Source organism: Chrysochloris asiatica, unplaced genomic scaffold (genome assembly GCF_000296735.1).
Source record: "Chrysochloris asiatica unplaced genomic scaffold, ChrAsi1.0 scaffold00279, whole genome shotgun sequence".
In the NCBI taxonomy this organism is placed as follows: domain Eukaryota; kingdom Metazoa; phylum Chordata; class Mammalia; order Afrosoricida; family Chrysochloridae; genus Chrysochloris; species Chrysochloris asiatica.
In genome coordinates, this window is record NW_006408797.1 from 2,218,803 (window position 1) to 2,229,564 (window position 10,762).

Genomic DNA, 10,762 nt, shown 5'->3' on the forward strand with positions numbered 1-10,762 from the left:
ACAATGGTAGGCAAGGGAAACCAAGGTTCAAAAGACAGCCAGGCATCTTAACATTGTTCGCCTCTTTTACCCCTTCAAACCATGTCTCAATCCCTGTATCCCGGAACCCAGTTGTTCCAAGGTTGGGCTACCTCATTGTTTATCTCTGTTCCACTTAGCCCATGGGAACCTGCCTAACTGTTCTACCATCATCCTTGTTCTTCCATTCCCCTCCCTCTTCCTGGGTATTGTCCCCCCACCCCCTCCCCAGCACCCAAGGTATCCTGTGTCTATTCCTTACCCTGTGCTCTATCTTACCCTCCCTCCCTCCCCTCCTCTCATCCCATAGTCCTCCAAGCCATAATATGATTAATAACCTCATATGAAGAAAGAAGTCCAAGCTGCACTGAAGACATTGCCAAAGAACAAGGTTCCAGGAATTGACAGATTAAAACTGAAATGCTTCAAGTAACTGATGTAGCACTGGAAGTACTCATTTGTATTTGCCAAGAAATTTGTAAGACAGCTACTTGTACAACCAATGGGAAAAAGTTCATATTTGTGCCCATTCCAAAGAACGGTGACCCAACAGAATGCAGAATTCATTGAACAATATCATTAATGTCACATTATTGTCAGCAAAATTTTGCTGAAGATAATTAAAAAATGGTTGCTGCAGTACTCTATAAGAAACATCCAGAAATTCAAGCTTGATTCATAAGAGGGCGTGAAACTAATGATATCATTGCTGATATCAGATGGACCTCAACTGAAAACAGAGAACAATTAAAAGTTTACTTGTGTTTTATTGATTATACCAAAGCTGTCAGTTGTGCAGATCATAACAAACTGTTGATACATTGTGAAGAATGAGTATTCCAGAACATTTATCTGTATGCATGAAGAACCTGTATATAGACTAAACAGAACAAAGGAATACTCAATAGTTTAAAATCAGGAAATGTGCACCCCAGGGTTTTATCCTATCACCATATATATTCAATCTCTATGCTGAGCAAATAATCTGAGAAGTTGAATTATATGAAGAAGAATGTGGCATGAGGATTGGAGGAAGAGTCATACAATATGTAGATGATACAATTTTGCTTTTCTGGCTGTGAAGAGTACTTATAATACATACTGATGAAGATCAAAGATTTCGAGGGCATCAAACTACAACAATGGGATGAAATTGTTTTCTTTGAAATGTTTTCGGAACAAAAGACATCTGAAGGAACAAAATTAAGGCTCAAGGTTGGATGAAGTAAGATTTCCCTATAAAATCCTTGTAAGACAGCCTTTGCTACCCTTCCTTGAAGAATGAGCAGGCTCATTATTGTGAGGGGGAAAAAAAATTCTTGTTACAACTTTTCTAGACTTTTTCTCACCAATATAATTTTCAATTTTCTTTTTGCATCATTCTGGCAGTTTCTTATAGACATCCTTTTTTTTTTTTTTTTTTTTTTACTAATAAGTCCGTTTTCATCCTGTGTTTTTCACGAATCTATGAAGATTAACTACGGAATCTCTACAAAACAGCTATCGTGATTTCTGAGCTGACTTCTCTGCCTTGAACTTAACTGACCAAGCAGATATCTTGGGGAAACCAATGCTGAGATTGGACCTTGGTTTCTGAATTGTATTAGAAAATCCAAGTGTCATCCCTGATTAGGATTTGTTCCATATAATTGTCTTCATTAGCTGTGATCTTGCTTAAAAGTCCAGTTAAGATATCAGTTCTTTGATTAGCTGATCTTCCTGTGATGCTTTAGTTACCCAATAAGTCATAAATTTGCTAAGGCCATGATGTTCACTTAAAATTGAAAATGTTGAACCATGTGAGATTGTATCTTCAGTGTTTATCACTGTCTTAAAACAGACATATTTGTCTGTGAAGTAGCTTATAAGGACAATATTGAGAATTGATGAAAGGCATTGACAAAAGGGGCTAATTATTTGGAAAATATATTAAAATCGTCAATCTAATGCTCCTTCATTCACTTAAATTTTCAATTCAATAAACTATTTTGCTGTTTTCATACTATATACATTTATTGACTAAGTGCATTAGCTTAATCTAACTATAGAGAAGAACTGATTTTGTGTTGTTATTAGGTGCCATCGAGCCAGTAACTAACTCATAGTGACCCTATGCACAACAGAACGAAACACTGCCTGGTCCTGAGCCAACCTCACAATTGTTACCATTGATGCTGACACTTTGCCAATCTATTTTGCTTGGGATCTTCCTCTTTTTCTCTGACCCTCCACCTTACCAAACATGATATCCTTCTCCAGCAACTGGTCCCTACTGACAATATGTCTGAATTATGAGAGACAAAGTTTGGCCATCCTGGCCTCCAAGGAGCACTCTGACTGTACTTCTTCCAACACAGATGGTTTGGTTCTTTTGGCAGCCCATGGCATTTTCAATATTCTCCTCCAACACCATAACTCAAATGCATCAATTCTTCTATGGTCTTCCTTATTCACTGTCAGCTTTCACATGTATATGAGGTTATTGAAAACACTGTGGCTTGAGTTAGGCGCACCTTAGTTTTCAAGGTGACATCTTTACTCTTCAACACTTTAAAAAGTTCTTGTGCAACAGATTTTCCTAATGCAATATGTCGTTTGATTTCTTGACTGCTGCTTCCATGAGTGTTGATGGTTAGTCCAAGAAAAATGAAGTCCTTGACAACTTCAATCTTTTCTCTGCTATTAAACTGTTGTTTATTGGTCCAGTGGTGAGGATTTTTGTTTTCTTTACATTGAGATGCAACCCATATCAAAGGCTGTGGTCTTTGATCTCCTTCAGTAAGTGTTTTAAGTTTGCTTCACTTTCAGAAAGAAAGGCTGTATCATCTGATGCCCGTTTTTCTTCATATAATGCAGTTACTCAGATTATTTGCTCAGTAAACAGGTTGAATAAGTATGGTGAAAGAATACAATCCTGTCACACACCAAATATATGGTGACCCAATGGAATGTGGAAATCATGGGAGAATATCTTTGATATCACATGTGAGTAAAGTTTTACTAAAGATAATACAGAAAAGGCTGCAAGCATACATTGACAGAGAATTTCCTGAGGTTCAAGCTAGATTCAGAAGAGGACATGGAACAAAGGATATTATTGCTGATGTCCAACGGATCTTGGTTGAAAGCAGAGAATACCAGAAAGCTGTTTACCTATGCTTTATTGACTATGCAAAGGTTTTCGATTGTGTGGATCATGACAAGCTGTGGACAGCATTGCAAAGTATGAGTATTCCAGAACACGTAATTTTGCTCATGAGGGATCTGTACTTGGATCCAGATGTAGTTGTTAGAACAGAACATAGGAACACTGAATGGTTTAAAATTGAATTAAGAAGAAATGATTAAATAATTACCAAAAAAAAAAAAAAAAGTGTAAAACTGGGAACACACATACTTGCACATTTATGGTCAGCCTATTAGAGGTAGAGAGTAAAATTAATTGTTTCATTAACTCGTTTTCGTTTCCTATTGAAACCAGTTACTTTGTGTCCATGTATAAAATTCTTGCAACTCACATCAAATTAAGTATACAAGTGAATATAAGAGATTATAAGAGAATAATTTACCAAAGAAGGGCTTGGTGCTATACTTTTAAACTAAAAGGGTGAACTTTATTCATTTAATATAAATGCATTGCGTTATCAAGGTGTCCGTGACGTTACTTGGTACTGAGAATACAGAATGTGCAACATAGGTGTAATTCCTTTTCCTTTGAAGACAGAGAAAGTGTTTTATTCATTTTTAAAATTCCCTATCCCCTAGCATGGTGCTCAGTACCGGATCTCCCAGTAAACGCTGTTTGATTCAAGGATTTTCAAAAATTTCTTCTGTCACCTGCTAGGTTTTAAATAGAATGTTATTTAATTTTCATATATTTGACTTTTCTTTGTTCCTCCTATTATTGATTTCTAACTTTATAGCATTATGATCTGAGAAGATGCTTGATGGAATTCCATGTTGTAAATTTTTTTGATGTTTGCTTTGTGGTCTAATATGTGGTCTATGCTGTATAATATTTCTTGTGGATTGGAAAATATGTGTAATGTGATGTTGTTGGGTGGAGTGTTCTATATTTGTATGAGGTCAAGTTGTTTGATTATGTTGCTTAGTTCTTTTTGTGTGTAGTTTAGTTCTGTGTCTTGGTGAGTGGTTTTTTTTTAAGAGATAGCTATTTTTATAATTTTATTTATTTAGATATATTTTGGGGGGGATAGTAGTAAGAAGTTAGGGTTAAGACTATGACTAGATCTACACTAGGCCTAGGACTAGGGCAACGGTTAAGAATAGAGTTAGTGTTAAGGGTAAGGGTTTGGGTAGGGCTAGAAGTACGTCTTTGTCTAGTTTTAGGATTACAGTTAGGTTTATTTTTCTTGAAATTTAAATACTAAATGTTTTAGCCTAACTTAATTTCCTCTTCATTTGGAAGATCTATAAGTATATTATTTGATCTTTTTAACTTTCTTTTTTATTATTATTAGTAGTGTTGTTTTTGTTGCTATCTAGTATCTGTGGTTCCCTATTTTCAGTCTGGAAGGTCTGTTTTACTTTGAATACTTCTGTTTCTTCCTAGTTGTTTTGTCTTTCATTGAAAGTGATGGATTAAAATCTACTATTACTACAGAGTTGTATATTCCTCTCTTTAATTCTGTTAGTAATATATGTATTTTGACGCTGTTTCATTGGGTGCTTAGGTATTTATTGTGGTTATGTCTTGTTGTTCAACTGACCCTTTGATTATTATATCAGGTCCTTCTTTATCTCTTATGCTGGCTTTTGCCTGGAATTTTAAAGAGAGTCGTACATTGGAATATTTGGTGGAACTTCCCTTCCCCCCCCATTAAGTCCTTAAGTTCATTTTTGTATGTGGATCCTGTTTCATAAATGGGTATTCAGTTTTGCTAGCACCGTTTGTTAAAGAGACAATCTCTTTCCCATTTAATGCATTTTGACCCTTTGTCAGAGATCGATTGTCCATAGGTGGATGGATTAACTTCTAGGCCCTCAATTCTGTTCCATTGATCCATGTGTCTGCTGTTGTACTTGTAAAAGACTGTTTTGACTACTTTGGTTGTATACTACATTTAGAGATTGGGAATTGTGAGGTTGTGTTCTCCTTTATTAGTACTTCTTTATTAGAACAGATGCCTATCTGGGATTTTATACCATATAAAGATGGTGATTAGTTTTTCATTTCTTTCAAGAATGATGCTGGAATTTGAATTCTATCTGTAGATCACTTGGCATTTTTACAGTAAGGCTTCCTAGAAGTGTCAGCTCTTCTCTGAATGTTTAGTAAAATGTTCCAGTGAGACCATCTGGACAAAGACTCTTGGTTTTTAAGCCTCATCTTTCTCCCGCAGAACAGCTGTTAGTTTCAAACTGCTGACCTTAAGGTTTGCAGCCTGATTTGTAACCACTATGCTACTAGAGCTCCATTTAAGATGGTGATAGGCTCAGTTTTTACAAACACTTGAATTGTTAAGATAGTCATGCATACAAATATTTGTTGGAACCCCTCTCTTCCAAGTCCTGACTCATCAAATATTTTTAATTTTTAAAGGACACATCAAATATTTGGATATTCTTTTAATACTTCTAAGTTTAGAAATCAACACCACAATTGTGATTAATGCTAATTTCCATTTTTCTAGAATTTCTTCTTTCTTTTTTGACTTTAAATGCATTTTACTTTTAGATAACCTACACGTTTATTTGTTTTTTGCCTCTTAAAAAAATAATGCCTCTGCTCCAAATAAATCAAAGTCTCATGATGACACCAGTCCCATTTTGTCTGAGTTCTAGTGTTGTGTGGATGAAGATCAGCAGCCAGCTAGGATCACGGGTAACAGGTCCAAAAATTGCCAAATTTGTTAATATGTTTCCATTTCTAAGCCATCCTTAAAGAAAATCATATTTGCGGTGACATCATCTTCACGATAATCCAGCAGAGCAACCATCTCATCTGGATTCATGTTTTCACCGATAAAGAACTGGTCGTTTTTGAAATTAGCCAGGATGTGCTTGATTTGCTCTGCAGCCTCTGTCATAAAGGGATTTACTCTTACGGGTGTCTGTTCTTCAAGTTTGCCTTTGATTGATTTCATGTAATCTTTGATGTACTTTTTGCAGGCTTCTTTTGTGAAGCTGGTTCACGATAATGTCAACACTCGTTGACTACTGTGCTTTTAGTGCCTTCTTCGTAGGTTCCTTCACGGAGGTGTTTCCACAGATGAGCTAGTCTTCGATATTACGCTCTGTCCTGCTGACTATCTTCCCCTCCACTTTCAGGCACACCCCGTCCACCGTCTCCCGGATCTTGTAAATGTCGGAGAACATCTCATCATGGTTGATGAAGTCTGGGTAGATGATCATGATGGCGGCTTGGGGGACGGCGTTGGCACCAGTGTAGCAGGAGCCCGGAGCTCTGAGCTCACTCGGTGCAGCCGGAGCGACGCTCTGTGGGAGGGGCAAGAGGGCGGAAAAGCTTGAATTCTTTCTTAATATATACAAATAATGTTATATTGTTGTATTGTATTATGCTTTGGCACTCTTTCAAAGTTCTGAAATCTATGATTCTCTATGTATCCAAAGTTGCATGGTTACTTTTGTGTTCAACCAATCAACCAAACACAAACTATCAGCATCGATTCCTTACACAGCGACATTCACCTTAGACATTAAACAAAATTTTATGTGTTTGGCTCAGGTGATGTACACAGTGTTGATTTCAAATAACCTCTGCTTCAGTTGACTGTGGAAACATACTCAGATTTAGCTTTTATGTTGGGCATAATGTTTTCTCATAAAATAAACTCGTAATTATATGTGAAAGCACTCCAAAATGACCATCCATAACAAGAATATACTCACACTGAATTTAGCATTGACCTCAGATTCATCCCAATTTGAAATTCATTCCAGATTTGTTTATTGACATTTCCAGTAATTTTGGTGATGGTGTGCCATGGAGTCTGTTCCAACTCATAGCAATTCTGTATAGGGTTTCGGAGGCTATAAATATTTATGAGAGCAGAAAGCCTCATCTTTCTCCAACATCTGATAGTTTTGAACTTCTGACCTTGACTTATAACCACTATGCTACTAGATCTTAACAAATTCCCCCCCCCCCCCAGGATATAATTAATGCTCATTTTGTATAACAGAAAACTTGAAGGCATTTTATGAATAATAAACTAATAGTTTGTCTCTTCTTAAAATAAGTTAAACCTAGAAGAAATAAAGTAATTTACCTATAGTTTAACCAATATAAATTATACATACGGGAAAATTCTGACAGGAAAGTTTATTTCATGGTCATCATTGTACCAAGGGATTCCCCATGTACAAGGCATTACACTTTTTGTAATGGTAATATGTGGGTAAATAAAATGTAAACATTTCTTTTTTCCTTGTATCAAATACTACAACTGAGTCTTGGTGTGGCACTGTCGGATAAAGCTCTGGACTGTAATGTCAGTTTAAACCACAATGTTAGAGGTTCAAACTTACCAGCTGCTCTTTGCAAACCCTGTTCAGGGTGGCTATGAGTTTGAAACTACTCAATGGTACTCAATAAAAACAACACTAAAAGAATAATTGTCATTGTTAAGTGCCTTGAGTCAGTTCTGACTCATAGCAACCCTATATAGGGTTTCCAAGGAGTAACTGGTGGTTTTGAACCATCAGCCTTGTGGTTTGCAGTCCAGTGCTGATATTACAGTGCCACACCAGGACTCCAAACAAGAATAATAAACATAATCAAATGAGATGTGGAGGACTGGCAGAAGAGTGAGACTGGAGAGGTAGGCCAAGGGCAGATACTGAAGTATACTACAGATCACCTTCTAATTTTTTATTTATCCACAAGGTCAGTTTGAACCTCAAGGTAGGCAGTTTGAACTCACCAGACGCTCCTCAGAAACTCTACACAGGGTAGCTATCAGTTGGCACCTACTCTATGTTACTGAACAACAATAAAAACATAAGAAAAGGAACTGAAGGTTTTTAAGTTATGAGACGTTTAACATAAGAAGATCATAACATTTTGATTTTAAAGAAATTGTAGAATGTATTGCAATGTCAAGAGAGGACATCTGTAGGCCATAGGGAGGCTTCTGTGGTAGTCATTGTAGATTCAGTTGGGCAGTAGGAATGGTGCAGTTAGAAAGGAGACAAAGCATCTGAGATCTATTATCTGAGAATCAAGGAGTCTTGATGAATAATTCAGTGTGGAGGGTGAAGTGGTTATTGATGGAGAAAAAGATGCAAAGAATATTTCCTTCTTTCTGGCCTGTGCAGCTGAAATTACTTCATTTACTAAGATATTAATGAGAATGAATACTTTTTTCTAGCCACATAATTCAGTAATTCATTAATTCTTTCAACAGGAACAGTCTCTTCAGTATTGTTTACATCTGATGGACTAAGCACTGAGGGTGCTTAAACTTCATTCTCTGTTTTGAATTTATTGCTTTGTCTTTAGTCTTTAATTCATAAACTGCATTTGTCTTTATATGTTGATTAGTTCATAAATATTTCATTTCATGTGGTTTTTGCCTCTATTTCTCTTTCTCTTCTGGTCTTATCATGGATAAGAAATATTAGTAATAGCTTTTTTTTTTTCTTTTTAAGAAGTATGAAATATTCAATATTCAAATGTCTAAAATTAAATAACTCATTGTATTTTATTTATAAAAAGAGATACTTTCCAGCCATTCAATTATGCTAGTGTTGTTGTTAAGTGTCATCCAGTGGGTTCCAACTTACAGTGACCCTGTATAGAGTTTCTGCAGCTGTAAATCTTTTGCAGGAGCAGAAAGGTTCATCTTTCTCCCACAGAAACACGGTGGACTCAAACCACTAATCTTACAGTTTGCAGTTCTATACTTATACTACAACGCCACCACTCCTAATTATGCTATGTTGTTGTTGTTAAGGTTCCATCTAGTGGGTTGTGTCTCATAGCGACCTTTATTAGCATTTTCTACAAGGGGCTGGTGGGTTTGAATTGCTCGAACTTATGGCTCACAATCCAGTGGTTATCCTACAGTGCCATACCAGTAATCCAAAATTATGGTATAGAAGAGTAATTTTAAGAACAAATTTATCAATGAAGTGGATTAATTAAGTGGTATGTGTTATATTATCCTTTGTTTGTATTCAAATGATAATGCATGGGTATTGTTGTTGTTAAGTGCCTTCGAGTCAATTCTGACCCACAGTGACCCTGTATAGAGTTTCAGAGGAGCAGCTGGTGAGCTTGAACTACCGACCTTGCAGTTCAAATGGCGTTGCAGTCTGGCACATTATTCGTTTTTCATGTTGTGGAAGTAAAAATATTCTGGATATATATGTATGGCAAGTATTTTAATAGTGGTTGTTGTTGTTAAGTGCCACCGAGTTGGTTTAGATTCATAACAACCCTCTATACCTTTCACTCTGTTATATTTTTCATTCTATCCATCTGAGGAACAGCTGTTGAAGTTGAACCACTGAGTTAAACCAACCTTACGGTCAACAGCAGTTATATCTGGGTAATAGAAACTTAGTGGGGTTATTATTTTACTATATCCTTTCTTTTTAATTTTTAAAATAAACACATATTTTATTTATAATAGCAGTCAGTTATTGTGGCTATGTAAAATGAGCACTGGATCATAAGGTCAGTTAAAATGCAAGGTAGGCTGTTCAAACTCTCCTGGCACCCTTGGAAACCTAATGCAGGGTCATTATGAATTGGAACTGACTTGACTTCATTTAACAACAATATTATTACACAAAATAACATTAATCTTATCTTTTCTAAATACAGTGGTCCTAACACAAGATTACAATCGACAGACTATTTGATGATTCCCCTTCGTAGATGGAGAAACTATGTTTTACTTAGCATGGTGTCCCTAGTGCAGGAAATAACCCCTGGCCTAAGTAATGTAGTCCCTCAATAAATAGTAGCTGAATTAATAGGAATTTTTACATTTAATTCAGGAATATCCTGAAGAGAAATTGAACAAATGCAGCAGCAGTTGATAAGTAACAAAAGAATTGCTTGTGGTAGCCTTAAAAAGCAATTTGGTTCTAACAAACTAGGTCATGTCCCATGTGGCTGCATATGATGAGTTGTAGATCAGTCAAATTTCAACAATCTGATTCAAATGTTCACTAATATCTCTAAGTTATACAGGACTAAAGCTTACTGTCTTAGTTATCTAGTGCTGCCGTAACAGAAATGCCCAAGTGGATGCTTTTAACATAGAGAAATTCATACTCTCAGACTTTAGGAATCTAGATGTCCAAATTCAGAGTGCTGGTTGTAGGGGAATGCTTTGACAAAAGGTCCATGTCTCCTTTCAGCATCTGTAGGTCCAGCATTCTTTCGAGTTCTCCATGTGTCTTGGCATCAATCTTTCCCTGGATCTAGGAGTTTCCCAGTGCAGGGACCCCAGATTCAAGGAACACATTCTCGACTATTTTTTCTTTGTGGTAATAAGTTACTCTGGGCTCTGCCTGCTTGTTTAATTTATTTGTTTCATCCCAGTTCTGGAAATTTCTTCTCCAGACATTTTTTAAGAAAACAGCAAAAATAATATAATAAAAAAGGTTCCCATACCACACAGTTAACCCATTAAAAGTCAATAACTAACAGAAAAACTATAGAAAGAATCAACAGGACAAGAAGCTGTTTCTTTGAAAAGATTAACAATATTGACAGACCACTGGCAAACCTAACAAAAGAAAAGAG

The 10,762-nt window shown here is 36.2% G+C and overlaps 1 pseudogene; it reads right to left on the reverse strand.

The window, feature by feature from the left end:
* Positions 1-5,891: 5,891 nt before the first annotated feature.
* On the reverse strand, positions 5,892-6,357 carry LOC102835158 (annotated as a pseudogene).
* Positions 6,358-10,762: the final 4,405 nt, after the last annotated feature.